This window comes from Ranitomeya imitator, chromosome 1 (genome assembly GCF_032444005.1).
Source record: "Ranitomeya imitator isolate aRanImi1 chromosome 1, aRanImi1.pri, whole genome shotgun sequence".
NCBI classification, from domain to species: Eukaryota; Metazoa; Chordata; class Amphibia; order Anura; family Dendrobatidae; genus Ranitomeya; species Ranitomeya imitator.
Genome location: NC_091282.1, coordinates 812,207,071 through 812,222,265, shown reverse-complemented (window position 1 = coordinate 812,222,265; position 15,195 = coordinate 812,207,071).

The following is a 15,195-nucleotide window of genomic DNA, read 5'->3' as shown; positions in this document are numbered from 1 at the left end:
TGTTCTTCAAATTGGAAAGAATTAAAAGCGGGAGAATATGCCCTAAGTCATTTTCTTCCACAGGTTCAGGGAATGCATGTGAGAGTTCTGTCGGACAATTCCACCACAGTGGCGTACATAAACCGTCAGGGAGGTACGCGATCAGGAACCCTGATGAACGTAGCAGCAAACATCCTCCAGTTGGCAGAGTTTCATCTTCCATCCTTAACAGCCCTGCACATCAAGGGGGCAGAAAACACCAAGGCAGACTACCTCAGTCAAAACAGGCTACGCCAAGGAGAATGGACCTTAAACAGGGACATATTCAGGATGATAACAAAAGCATGGGGCGTACCCCAAATAGATCTGTTCGCCACAAGAGGCAACCGGTAAAAAGGTTTGCTTCCCTGAACCTCATGGATCACCCAGACATGTTGGACTCTCTTCACCATCCTTGGAGCTTCAAACTAGCGTACGCCTTTCCTCCGATGTCTCTGATACCTCTAGTGATCAGGAAGATGAGGAGGGATCAAGCCAGAGTAATCCTGATTGCGCCCTTCTGGCCAAAAAGACCATGGTTCTCGTGTCTCCAGAGCATGTCTCTATGCGATCCATGGATCCTTCCTTTACACAAGGAACTGCTGTCTCAGGGCCCATTTTTCCACCCGCAAGTGAAAGGACTTCACTTGACGGCGTGGAATTTGAGAGGCAGTTATTAAAGTCAAGGGGGTTCTCAGAACAACTAGTTAACACCCTGTTGTTAAGTAGGAAAAGATCTACCACCCTATTATACAGTAGGGTATGGAAAAATTTCTTAAATTTTCATACAAGACCATTCACTAAATAAATCACGATAGTTCCGATTCTAGAGTTCCTACAAAAGGGTAGAGAATTGGGTCTATCGGTAAACACCCTAAAGGTTCAAATCTCAGCTTTAGGAGCCTTGTATGGAGACAACATAGCAGCTAACAAGTGGGTCTCCAGATTTATTAAATCTTGTGAACGTTGTAATCCGGTCCATATTCCCCGTCTACCTCCGTGGGATTTGAATTTAGTCTTAGAAGCCTTAACTGGCTCCCCATTTGAGCCACTAGATGCCATACCTCTAAAGATCCTAACATACAAAGTCGCCCTATTGGTAGCCCTAACCTCAGCTAAAAGGGTTAGTGACATCCAGGCCCTATCAGTAGACCCGCCTTTCTTAATGGTATTTCAGGATAGAATTGTCTTAAAACCTGACCCCTCATACCTCCCTAAGGTAGCATCCATCTATCACAGATCTCAGGAGATATTTCTGCCTTCCTTTTTTGATACACCTGTAACCCCAGAACAACATAAGTTGCACACCTTAGATGTCAGAAGAGCCATCCTGACGTATATAGAGAGGTCTCAGACATGGAGGCAGAGTAGGGCTCTGCTTGTCTCCTTTCAGGGCCGCAAGAAAGGACATGGGGTCACAAAAGCTACCATTTCTCGATGGATCAAAGAAGCTATCTGTCTGGCCTACACATCGAAATCCCGCCAGTGGGGATAAAGGCGCATTCCACGCGAGCCATGGCTTCCTCTTGGGCAGAGCAAGCGGATGTACCGATCCACCTAATATGTAAGGCCGCAACCTGGTCCACACCTTCTACAACCATTACAGACTTGACCTTTCTGCTTCCTCTGATCTGACTTTTGGTAGAGCTGTCCTTAGTACAGTAATCCCACCCAAATAATGACTCTCTGAAAATCTCTCATGTGGGGTGCTGTCGTGGCGAAGGGTAAAAAGCCGGATTACGTACCGGTAATGCTCTTTTAATGAGTCCACGACAGCACCCATGTATTACCCTCCCTAAAGTCTGCATAGTTCTTTCCTTTAAGTTCAAAAGTAATGGTTGTATAGAGTTAAGAATTTTATGTTACTGAATAAGAATGAATACTAACACTTTTGCGGTTCCCTTTTTATACTCTGTAAACTAAACTGAGGAGGAGAGGGGACCACCTCCTTTTATTCTGTAGATTTCCTGTTCCTATGGGCGGATCCCTCTCTCTCATGTGGGGTGCTGTCGTGGACTCATTAAAAGAGCATTACCGGTACGTAATCCGGCTTTTTCCTATCGCCACGACAGCACCCACTACGAGAGAGGGGATCCGCCCACCATCTGGACAGGAACCTACAGGTTAAAAATGGGCGGTCCCCCTCGCTTCTCCAGTTTGGGTTCCTGTCCGGACGGCGGGAGCCTGCAGGAATACTTTTTACCCAGGTCCACCAGACCTCTGTGCGGCTCCCGTGAGGACAGCAGAATCGGGGACTCTGGAAGCAGCGTCGGGGGTGTACTGCGCGCAGAGCCCCCCTCATCTGATCGGAACGTGGATGCAATCCCAGGTATCGTGGAAGTGCCGCCCTGGGTTGCATAAGCGTGGCGCTTCTGCGCACATCCGGGAATGCTTGTGACCCGGAAGTAGTTTTACTACTTCCGGGGGAGGCCGGGAGGAGAAGCGCGACATTTATATAAAAGATGGCCGCAGCAGGGGGAAGTGTGCGCCGAGATGTTCTCTGTAGGGGACGCCGAGCACTTGAAGGTGCCTGATCAGCGAAGGAAGAGTGGTGACAGCTGTTCACGCAGCAGTGAGGTGGTTCGTAGGAAGCAGACTTCGAGCACCCCAGCATCGCAGGGCACTTCACCTCCTCCGGAACCGGTACTCTTTCATCAAGCTGTGGGTGAGTGTATGAATCCACACGTAGTAGCTAACAATTCCGTTTCCTATGCTTTGTTATAGGTTAAGAAAACCTCAAAAACAAAACACAAGCAGTGTGCATTATGGACAGAACCATTGCCAGACAGCTATGGTAAAAAGTTGTCAGGCTTGTATTTGCCGTACGTTAGAAGAGGAATCTCCCCTCCGTGCATCAAATCTAAGGGAGGTTATTAGGGATGTTCCCTTAAAACTAAACGGCATGAAAAAACCAGTATGGATATATTGTCTGATTCTAGCCCCTCTCTGCAGGAGGGTGAATGTTCTGATGCTTCATCGCCATCCTCATCGGATGAGGAAGGGAGACCGTGCTTTGCTATGGATAATATGGAGGCGTTAGTTAAAGCAGTTCGGTCAACCATGGGTGTCACAGGCAATAGAGAACCTAGATCCAACCAGGAGATTGTTTGCTGGACTATGTCAGAAAAGTCGCAGAGCCTTCCCAGTAGTTGATTCAGTTAAGGGTCTAGTTAGGAGGGAATAGGATAAGCAGGATAAGGGGGTTTTACCATCATCTGCAAAAAGAAGATACCCCTTTGATGATGAACTTTTGGCCCAGTGGGTAAAAGTCCCTAAAGTAGATGCAGCGGTGGCTTCTACCTCTAAATCCGCTTCTCTACCTCTGGAAGATGTGGGCCTTCTTAAAGACCCATCTGACAGGAAGGCAGACATGTTCCTAAAGAAAGTATGGGAGTCATCTTGAGGAGCCTTTAAGCCTGCGATTGCCAGTACCTATACAGCCAGATCTATTATGGTCTAGGTAAGTCAGCTGGAGGACCAGCTTAAAACAAAAGTTCCCAGAGAGATAAGCTGTTAGACTCCCTATCTCATTTCCGTGAGGGAGTAGCCTACCTAGCGGATGCGACGGTGGACTCCTTGACGTTAGCAGCAAGATCGGCTGGTCTTTCGAATGCTGCTCGTCGTGCACTTTGGCTTAAAACCTGGAAAGGGGATGCTCAGGCTAAAGCCAAGTTGTGTACGATTCCATGCAGGGGTGAGTACCTTTTTGGCCCCGTGCTGGATGATATCCTTGCGAAGGCAGAGGATAGGAAGAAAGGAATTCCTAAGGTTTTTAATCCTACTTTTGGAAACGCCTTCAGAAGACGAATGCCCTTCCAAAGATTTCAATCTGACCACCCGGGATATAGCCGAGATTGGGAACCAGCGGAGCAGAAGAAAAAAGGTGCTTACTTCGGAAGCTCTTCTTCATCAAGACGTAGATGCAACTATAGATAGCACTGGTCTCCCAGTAGGGGGTAGATTAAGATACTTCCTTAACCAATGGACTAAGATAACATCTAGCAGCTGGATATTAGGGGTAGTTGCATCAGGGTTGGAACTCCAGAAGATACCTCCAAATTAGTTTATTTTGACTACTCTTGATTCTCCGATTCAGCAACAGGCCTTAGAAAAAGAGATTCAGCAATTAATTAAAAAGCGAGTTATTGTAGAAGTTCCAAGGGATCAGGAGAAGAAGGGGTTTTATTCTCCCCTATTTTTGATTACTAAGCCTGATGGGTCCTTTAGGACTATCATTAATTTACGGAAGTTGAATAAATTTCTCCAATATCACGCTTTTAAAATGGAGTCCATTAAGTCGACAACTAAACTTTTGTTTCCCAGGTGTTACATGTCGGTACTGGATCTAAAAGATGCGTACTACCATCTACCAGTTTAGAGATCACCAGCAGTTCCTCAGGATGGCTGTGCGGTTAGAAGATCAGGTTAGGCATTTTCAGTTTGTGGAAATGCCTTTTGGCCTGTCCATGGCTCCAAGAATATTTACTAAGATTATTGTGGAGGTAATGGCCCATGTCAGAGAGAAAGATACCCTTGTGGTACCCTACTTAGATGATTTCTTAATAATTGGGAATTCAATCTGCCAATGTAAGGCCCGTGTAAATGCTATAATATCGTCTCTGCAGGAACTCTGTTGGATAACCAACATAAAAAAGTCAAAACTAGAGCCTTCTATGCGTCAAGTTTTCCTGGGTATTCTTCTAGACTCAGATAAACAGTCCTGTTTTCTACCAGAAGACATGAAGGAAAGGATGATGCACAAAGTCAGAGCAGTGAGGAAGAATCCGGATCTAAAGGCCCCGTCACACATAGCGAGATCGCTGCTGAGTCACAAGTTTTGTGACGCAACAGCGATCTCAGTAGCGATCTCGCTATGTGTGACACGTACCAGCGATCAGGCCCCTGCTGTGAGATCGCTGGTCGTGTCGGAATGGCCTGGGCCATTTTTGATCGTTGAGGTCCCGCTGACATCGCTGAATCGGCATGTGTGACGCCGATTCAGCGATGTCTTCGCTGGTAACCAGGGTAAACATCGGGTTACTAAGTGCAGGGCCGCGCTTAGTAACCCGATGTTTACCCTGGTTACCATCGTTAAAGTAAAAAAAAACAAACGCTACATACTTACCTACTGCTGTCTGTCCCCGGCGCTGGGCTTCTCTGCTCTGGCTGTGAGCACCGGGCAGCCGGAAAGCAGAGCACAGCGGTGACGTCACCGCTCTGCTTTCCGGCCGCTGTGCTCACAGCCAGAGCAGAGAAGCAGAGCGCCGAGGACAGACAGCGGTAGGTAAGTATGTAGTGTTTGTTTTTTTACTTTTAGGATGGTAACCAGGGTAAACATCAGGTTACTAAGCGCGGCCCTTCGCTTAGTAACCCGATGTTTACCCTGGTTACCGGGGACCTCGGGATCGTTGGTCGCTGGAGAGCGGTCTGTGTGACAGCTCTCCAGCGACCAAACAGCGACGCTGCAGCGATCCGGATCGTTGTCGGTATCGCTGCAGCGTCGCTATGTGTGACGGGGCCTTTACTTTAAGAGATGCAGTGTCCATGCTAGGGTCATTGACATAATGTATACCGGCTGTACAATGGGCCCAAGCTCATACCCGAGTACTACAGTCCGAGATCCTAGAAGCAGAAGGAAAGCTTCAAGGTTATCTAGATGGGAGACTCAGGCTATCACCAGCCACTCTTTACGATCTAAGATGGTGGCTGGACATGCTCCATCTGTCAAAAGGGGTTCAATGGAGTATCAAACCAGACAGAGTGGTCACGACAAATGCCAGCCCATTTGGTTGGGGGGCTCACATGGGGGAGATTCCGGCCCAGGGGCAATGGTCAGGTCTAGATTCCCAAAACTGTTCAAATTTAAAAGAACTCTCGGTGGTCAGATATGCTCTCCTTCACTTCCTACCATCCCTGAAGGGTTCACATGTATGGGTGCAGACCAACAATGACAGTGGTGGCCTACCTCAACCATCAAGGGGGGACAAGGTTGCAATCTCTAATGTTCACCGCGGCTCAGATACTCACTTTAGTCGAGGCTCACTTCCTTTCCCTCTCAGGTTCACATAAAGGGAGAGCATAATGTAGACTCTCAGTCGGCATTCCCTTCGACAGGGGGAATGGTCTCTGGACCGACAGATATTCAAACAGATAGTCAGGCTCTGGGGGTTACCAGTTATAGATCTGTTTGCTATGAGGGAAAACAGGCAGGTCAGGGAGTTTGCATCACTCCGGGCAATAGACCGACCATGCATAGTAGATTCCCTACAAGTCTATTGGAGCTTCCCTCTAGCTTATGCGTTTCCCCCGATGTGCTTAATTCCTCTAGTTCTCAGGAATATCAGGGAAGAGGGGGCGAGAGTAATTCTAATTGCCCCCTTCTGGCCCAAGAGGCCCTGGTTTTCTCTGTTCAGAGCGATGTCAGTGACCGATCCTTGGGTATTACCAGTGGTTCCGGGGCTCCTTTCTCAAGGTCCATTTCATCATCCCAATACGGAGAGTCTTCATTTGACGGCGTGGAACTTGAGAGGGAGTTATTAGGGTAAAGGGGGTTTTCAGAAGCTTTAATATCTACTTTGCTAAAAAGCAGGAAAGAGGTCACTACAAGAATTTATTCCATGGTCTGGAACAAATTTCTTACATTTCATCAGCAACCTCTCACGGACCATGTTCCAATTCCGGCCATTCTGGAATTCCTGCAGAAAGGCCGGGAGTTGGGTTTGGCAGTTAATACTCTTGGGGTCCAAGTGTCAGCTTTAGGAGCCCTGTATAATAGTAATGTGGCAGGGAATAGATTCATTTCTAGGTTTATTAAAGCAATTGAGCGTAGTAACCCAATTCATATTGCTAGATTGCCACCTTGGGACCTAAATTTAGTGCTTGATGCGCTAACACAACCCCTTTCCAGCCATTAGAATCTACTTCAATTAAAATTCTAACCCTAAAGACAGCTCTACTGTTAGCATGAACGTCTGCTAGGAGGGTTAGCGATATCCAAGCGTTATCAGTTGATCCTCCCTATCTAATGATCCTTCAGGACAAAATTGTCTTGGAACCAGATACTGCATACTTACCAAAGGTAGCATCTAGGTTTCATAGGAGTCAGGAGATATTTTTGTCGACCTTTTATGATAATCCAGTTTCAGAGGAGAATAAAAGATGGCATACTCTAGATGTTAAAAGAACGGTGTTAGAGTATTTGGATAGAACACAAAGCTGGAAGCAGAGTAGGGCTTTGTTTGTTTCTTTCCAGAATCGGAAAAAAGGTTCGAGTGTCACAAGAAGTTCTATCGCTAAATGGATCAGGGATGTGATATGTCTTGCCTATTCTGCCAAAGGAGGGACACCACCAGAGGGCATCAGAGCACACTCCACTCGGGCTATAGCATCATCCTGGACGGAGAAGGCGTATGTTCCCATTGATATATGTAAGGCGGCAACGTGGTCATCACCTTCCAGGCACTATCGCCTTGATCTATCTGCCAATTCCAGCCTACACTTTGGGTGTACAATACTTAGTTCTGTGGTCCCTCCCAAATAATATTTTTTGAAAGTCTCTCGTAGTGGGTGCTGTTGTGGCGATAGGAAAACCGGTTTTTACTTACCGGTAATAGGATTTTACAGAGTCCACGACAGCACCCGTACATTCCCCCAATCCCCCCCCCCCCCCCCGTATCTAATCACTAATTCTTGCACTCTACTGGAAGGTGTGCTTTGGAATCACTGTATAGAGGTGATGGTATTTAGTATTGTTTAAGATATTATCATGTACTGATTCATTGGCGGTATCCCTTGTACTCTGGAACACAAACTGGAGAAGCGAAGGGGGACCGCCCCTTTTTAACCTGTAGGTTCCTGTCCAGATGGTGGGCGGATCCCCTCTCTCGTAGTGGGTGCTGTCATCGACTGTAAAATCCTATTACCGGTAAGTAAAAACCGGTTTTCCCTTCACCCATGACAACACACCTGAAAGAGGGATCCACCCAGCTTGGACAGGAAACCTACTGAAATGAAAGGGCGGTACCTCTCCCCCGCTTCAGTTGGGTTTCCTGTCCTGACGGGAACCCTTGTGCTAAGACCTGGGCGGGTTGAATATTTTTTTATTCCCACTTCTGTCAAGGTACTGGAAGAGCAGGCGAATGCCTGTATGTCGGCCTTCAGGTGTTGGAAGTGCCGTCCAGAGGGCCTTCCTCCTCCATCTTCTGGCCTCAGTCTCCATGGTGTCAGGCTTCGGGGGGCGCGCTCCGCTGACGTCATGGGCAAGGCACGTTGGAAATGGGTGTGCCCAAGTGACGTCTGAGGGAGTGCGCTGGGAGCAAGATGGCGGCGCCCTCGGCAAGAATGCCGGCCGAGACTCATGGGAATTCAGCGTGTCCTGATGGGGGCTGTGGAGGGGGAGGGGCATTTTCGGGACTGGAGGAGGCAGAACCGAGAAGTGCTGTGGATCCCATAAAAAATGAAGGGATGACCAGAGGTGCTTATGTCCAAAAGCTCTCTTCATCATGGAGGACCTAAGAGGACTGCAGCTGCAGCAGTCATTGCAACATCCATCACTACCAGTCGCCAACACAGGCGCACTAAAGGGAGCAGCTGCTCAAGTGGCAGGAATGGCAGCTGTCTCGATCTAAGGAGTGGAAGGTCTCAGGACTCCTCGATATTCAGAAGGGATGTTGTATGTACCCTGGATCAGCCTCCGAATCCGGTAGCCTTGATATGACAGCGGCTGATGAGTGATGTACATGAATGTCACATTTTGTTAATAAGGGCCATTTTCTTTAAATCACTAGGGACCTAGGATGGCTAGCACCAAGAAGAAAATAGAGAATGTGCCCTATGTACAGTGGGGCAAAAAAGTATTTAGTCAGTCAGCAATAGTGCAAGTTCCACCACTTAAAAAGATGAGAGGCGTCTGTAATTTTCATCATAGGTAGACCTCAACTATGGGAGACAAACTGAGAAAAAAAAATCCAGAAAATCACATTGTCTGTTTTTTTAACATTTTATTTGCATATTATGGTGGAAAATAAGTATTTGGTCAGAAACAAAATTTCATCTCAATACTTTGTAATATATCCTTTGTTGGCAATGACAGAGGTCAAACGTTTTCTGTAAGTCTTCACAAGGTTGCCACACACTGTTGTTGGTATGTTGGCCCATTCCTCCATGCAGATCTCCTCTAGAGCAGTGATGTTTTTGGCTTTTCGCTTGGCAACACGGACTTTCAACTCCCTCCAAAGGTTTTCTATAGGGTTGAGATCTGGAGACTGGCTAGGCCACTCCAGGACCTTGAAATGCTTCTTACGAAGCCACTCCTTCGTTGCCCTGGCGGTGTGCTTTGCAGATTCAGTCTTCCCAGCCTGGTGCAGGGCTACAATTTTGTTTCTGGTGTCCTTTGACAGCTCTTTGGTCTTCACCATAGTGGAGTTTGGAGTCAGACTGTTTGAGGGTGTGCACAGGTGTCTTTTTATACTGATAACAAGTTTAAACAGGTGCCATTACTACAGGTAATGAGTGGAGGAAAGAGGAGACTCTTAAAGAAGAAGTTACAGGTCTGTGAGAGCCAGAAATCTTGATAGTTTGTTTATGACCAAATACTTATTTTCCACCATAATATGCAAATAAAATGTTAAAAAAAACAGACAATGTGATTTTCTGGATTTTTTTTTCTCAGTTTGTCTCCCATAGTTGAGGTCTACCTATGATGTAAATTACAGGCGCCTCTCATCTTTTTAAGTGGTGGAACTTGCACTATTGCTGACTGACTAAATACTTTTTTGCCCCACTGTAGGACCCCGCTGGCAGTCCATTGGCAGAAGAATCTCTGCTTGGACTGTACCCAAAAGACTATACTGGATGAAACCCCTGCTTAGCCTCAAGCATTAGGTCGGTGATCAGGGCTGAGGTGGAAGGTTCCCCAAAGACCCTGTTAAAGAGGAATAAAAAAAAGCTCAGGAGGTAGTTACAGAAACAGGCGCCTCTCCACGGTCTCTCGGAGAAGACTATAGTGAAACCCCATCCTCCTCTTCCTCGGACAGTGATATAAGTGGTCGACCTTGCTTTCCTGCTGAGGATATGGATAGGTTGGTCAGGACTTTCAAGTCAGCAGTGGGCCTAAAGGAGGAGAAAGCACCTAAATTGTTAGGGGAGGTGTTTGGGGGCTTGGAAGAAAGAAGGAATTGCACCTGTGAGATATGGGAAAATGATATCTAATTGATATCATTTTGATATCTGATGGAGTTCCCTATCAGATACAGATTGGCCCAAAAATACTTGCTGCAAAGTCAGCCCCTATCTTTGGCTTTCCCCCAGGCCAAAAGTGAAGTCAAATGCACCTCAAATAAGGGGACCTCTTTATCCAGCGAAGGCACTTCCTTGGACAGGGCAAACCAATGGCTTTTTTTTTTTATTTGCTCAAGCAAATAGGCCTTTGAAACTTTCTCTTGGGGGGAGAGGCAAAAGGCATAGACCCTGTACCCTCCAGCACCAAGTCCAGCAATTACCACAGGGGTGTGGACTCTTGTGCAATTACCTGACAGCTGTCTTCCTTTGTTGGACTGATGCTGACACGCAGACATATTGGCACTGCAGATGCCAGTACAAAGCTCTGAGATGTTGAATCTAGAAAATTACTTATAATAAAAGAATGCAATATCTCTGAACCTAGCTGAGCACATAATCGGAATATGCATTCCTTTCCCCACAACTCTAGAACGCTGCGTTATTGTGTTATAAAGCATAGCTACCGGGAATTAAATACGGTAGCCATATTTCGTCTCCCTGCACAGATAAAATCCAGCAGAACCCAGTGGTGCCGCCGCCGTCCCGTTTAGAGCTTCGGGCAGAAAGTTATGGGCATGCACCGTTCTGGCCGGAAAACCATGCTCTCAGATATAGGAGGAGAGGCTGCATAGCCAAGGGGCTGGCGCAGCGTGTGGGAGGGAGCAGGTAGGTGATAATAGGCAGCTCCTCATTTTGGCCCGACGTGGCCAGAGAATCACGTAACAAAGATTTGGACCTGTGATCCATCAGCGCCTCCCTGTGGTCACATGCTACATAACACGGTAATTGTAATCTATCTGTATCCTACCCTTGTACTTCACTCCTGACTGTATACTTGTACAGTTAAGTCCATATATATATTTGGACAGACAACATTTTTCTAATTTTGGTTATAGACATTACCACAATGAATTTTAAACAAAACAATTCAGATGCAGTTGAAGTTCAGACTTTCAGCTTTCATTTGAGGGTATCCACATTAAAATTGGATGAAAGGTTTAGGAGTTTCAGCTTCATTGTGGTAATATCTATAACCAAAATTAGAAAAATGTTGTCTCTGTCCAAATACATATGGACTTAACTGTATATTGTTCTTGTTTATATATACCTGTATCACCTGTATCTTTCTAGTGCGCCTTTCGGCAATTAAATATAACATTAATCTTGGGCTGCTCTTTTATCTTGGTTCTCATAGGTTCTCTGCTGAAGCTAGGAAGCCTTCCTTTCAGAGGAGGAAGTTCAATACGGGACGTCCTCAGGGAGAAAGGAAGAGGTGGAAGTATAAGGATAGAAAGGAGTCTGGGTCTATGTTCGACGGGCCCTTCACATCTTTCGAAAACCCCTCCCAATGACGTCAGGTCAGCGAAAGGGGGAAGACTTTTCTTTCTCCCTCCCTGGGTGAACATCTTCGCCAGTCCCAGTCGCTGGGTCTTAAATATTATCAAGTTAAGTATGAAGCTAGAGTTTATCCATTCTTCTTGCCAGACCTTCGTTATAACACCCCTCAGGAAATCACCAGAACATCTGGCCCTGGAAGCAGAGATCATGGGACTCTTACAAAAGTGTGTTCTGTGCAAAGTCCCGGAGGAAGAGATAGGAAGGGGATATTATTCCCCCCTCTTTTTGATAAAAAAAATCCGGATGGTTACTTAAGAACTATTATCAATCTGTGGAAGCTCAACCGGTGGATTGTGAATTGTTTCTTCAAGATGGAATCAGTGTATACAGTCATAAAGCTGTTATTCTCAAAATTGTTTCATGTCGGTCATCGATTTGAAGTATGCATATTATCACATTCCAATCCATCGGTACCACCAAAAGTTCCTGAGGGTGGCTCTGCATGTCCAGGGACAGGTCAGTCATTGCCAATATACAAGCTTCAGTTCGGAATGTCAATAGCTCCAAGAGTATTCACTGAGGTGATGGCCTACCTTCGCTCTCAAAACACTGTTATTTTCCCTTACCTGGACGACTTTCTTATAGTCGGAAGATCACTGTGCAGAGCAGTTAAGGGAGGTAGCGGTGGTCCTAGAAGACCTGAGCTGGATGATAAATACCCTCAAATGGAGATTAAAACCAGAAAGGATACAGTCCTCCCTGGGCCTCCTTTTCGACTCCGAGCACCAAATCTGTTTTCTACCAGAGGACAAAATAGCCAAAATAATGGCCCTGGCTATGTCAGCGATAGATCAGCCAAGCATGACCCTAAGGAAGGCATTGTCCTTGCTAGGATTTCTACACTTGTATTCCAGCAGTAAGATGGGCCCAGTTTCACCTAAGGCAGCTACAGTGGGAAGTCCTGTCTTCGCCGAGGTCGTTAAAAGGCTATTTGGAAGGAAAGATACATTTTTCGTCCGCAATAAGGGATTCACTGTCTTGGTGGACGGTCGGGGCAAACTTGTCAGGTGTCTAGTGGATAAAACCAGTAGAGGATGTTATCACGACAGATGCAAGCAATACCGGATGGAGGGCACCCTAAAGGTCTCACTCAGATCAGGGGATCTTGTCTCCTCTAGAGAGGGACCAGGGATTGAAGTTGAAAGAGCTGTGGAATGGGCCCTGAGACACTTTATCCCCTTCCTCTTGGGTCGCCATGTCCAAGTCATGTTGGACAGTGGAGCAACCGTGGCTTATATCAACCACCAAGGGGGACATGGTCCCATACCCTAATGATGGCAGCAGACATTCTACTACAGCTAATAGAGCAACACCTACTATCCCTTATGGCACTTCACCTAAGGGGAATAGACAATATAAAGGTAGACTTCCTAAGTCGCAAGAATTTGAGACAGGGATAATGGTCTTTAAATTGCCAGATATTACATCAGATAGTGCGGGCATGGGGATTGCCAGAGATAGATCTGTTTGCCTGCTTACTAGTGATGAGCGAGTGTACTCGTTGCTCGGATTTTCCTGAGCACGCTCGGATGACCTCCAAGTATTTATTACTCGGAGATATAGTTTTCATCACCTCAGTTGCATGATTTATGGCTTCCAGATATGCTGAATAGATGTGAGAAATGCCTGTTTGATAGGGAATTCCCACATGTATTCAGCGTACCTGGAAGCCGTAAATCATGCAACTGAGAGGATGAAAACTATATCTCCGAGCAATAACAAATACTCGGATTGTGCTCAGGAAAACCCGAGCAACGAGTACACTCTCTCATCACTACTGCTTAAACAACAGAAAAAGGAAAAAATTATGCTAATTAAACCCAAGGGAGAAACCATTTGCAGTGGATGCTCTTCAGATTCCCTGGAGATACAGGAATTCCCTCCAATAGCGATGATCCCAACAGTTGAGAGGAAAATCAGGTAGGATAAGGCAAGGGTGATTCTAATCTCCATTCTGGCTGAAAAGACCATGGATTTACCTTCTAAGGTTGATGTCTGTGTCCGATCCATGAATCCTGCTGGAGATCCCAGACCTTCTCTCCCAGGGGCCAGTATGCCACTCAAGTGAAGGGCTTCCATCTGGCAGCATGAAATTTGAGAGGGCATTACTGAGTCGGCGGGGTTTCTCACCAAGGTTAGTCTCCACCATGTTAGAGTATGAAACTGATTACATCTAGGATCTGTGGCAGGACATTGAAGAAATTTGGGGAATTTTCAGGGCAGCCCCTTGTTGATGAGGCCCCAGTGGGGTCCATTCTAGAGTTTCTGCTAGCAGGGTTGAAACTAGCAGCTAACTCCCTCAACGTACATATCTCTGCCTTGGGTGCCTTATATAATTGTAGCCTTGTGGCTAATAGATGGGTGTCTTGGTTTATCAAATCCTGTGGTTTTTCCAGACCGGTTATAGTCCCAAAAATTCCACCATGAGATCTGAACCTCGTTTGAGGCACTAACTAATGACCTGTTCGAGCCCTTATAGAATTTATCTGACAAATTCCTCACACTTAAGACTGTTTTACTAGTGGCTCTGGCCCGCAGGGTTGGCAATATTTAGGCCCTGTACATATGTCCCCCCTATACACAGGTGTATGAGGATAAGCCGGGTCAGTCCTTAGTACAATCCTATCTTCCCAAAGTAGCTCTTAAATTCCATAGAAGTTGGGAGATTACTTCTATGGAAGTCCCTCCCTAAGGTGTTTCAATTCTCCAGAAGTCTCTCAGGTGTGCTGTCATTGGGTGAATGGAAAAAACAAGGTTACTGTGCGCCGGCTGATAAGTTATTCAGCTCTGCAGCTGCATGTGTCATGGCTGTGTCAGTCACAACACATGCATGGAGAGCCCCGCACACAGGCCCAACAGCTGATCAGCTGGCGCGCTATCCGAGTTCCCTCTGCAGCTTATTCAGTAAGCACTACAGCTTGCCGAATAAGCAGGGACACAATCAAAACTGAAGTGCGGAACAGGTACCGCCCTTTTATTTAAGTAAGTTTCCTGTCCTGGCTGGGTGGATCCCTCTCTCAGGTGTGCTGTCATGGGTTCTAGAAAAATTGCTCATCCAGGACAGGAAACCCACTGAAATAAAAGGGTGACACCTCTCCTACACATCAGTTCGGTTTCCTGTCCTTGATGGGAGACCTCAAAAAGGTGGTAGCTGGAAAAGCATCTTACTTGGCTGTGGCACCATTGTCCGGTCTGGAAGAGCCACCCCAGGGCCCTAAATAATCGGTGCAGTAGGTGAGCGTGGGCAGCAAGGAATCTGGCATGATCTGCTGCTAGCATGATCTGCTGCTAGCATGCTGCTTGGGTCTGTGCGCATGCACAACTGTCCATGAGATGGTATGGCCTGTCATGCTGCGTTCTGGGTGAAAGCAAGAAGCTGGTGCCTGCACACGCCCTCATGACAATGGTGGCGAATAACCTGCTAACTGCCTGGCGTATGCACACAGCCCACAAAGAAATGGCACGCCCTGTCGACCAGCACGTCGGGCAAGTTACAGGCCT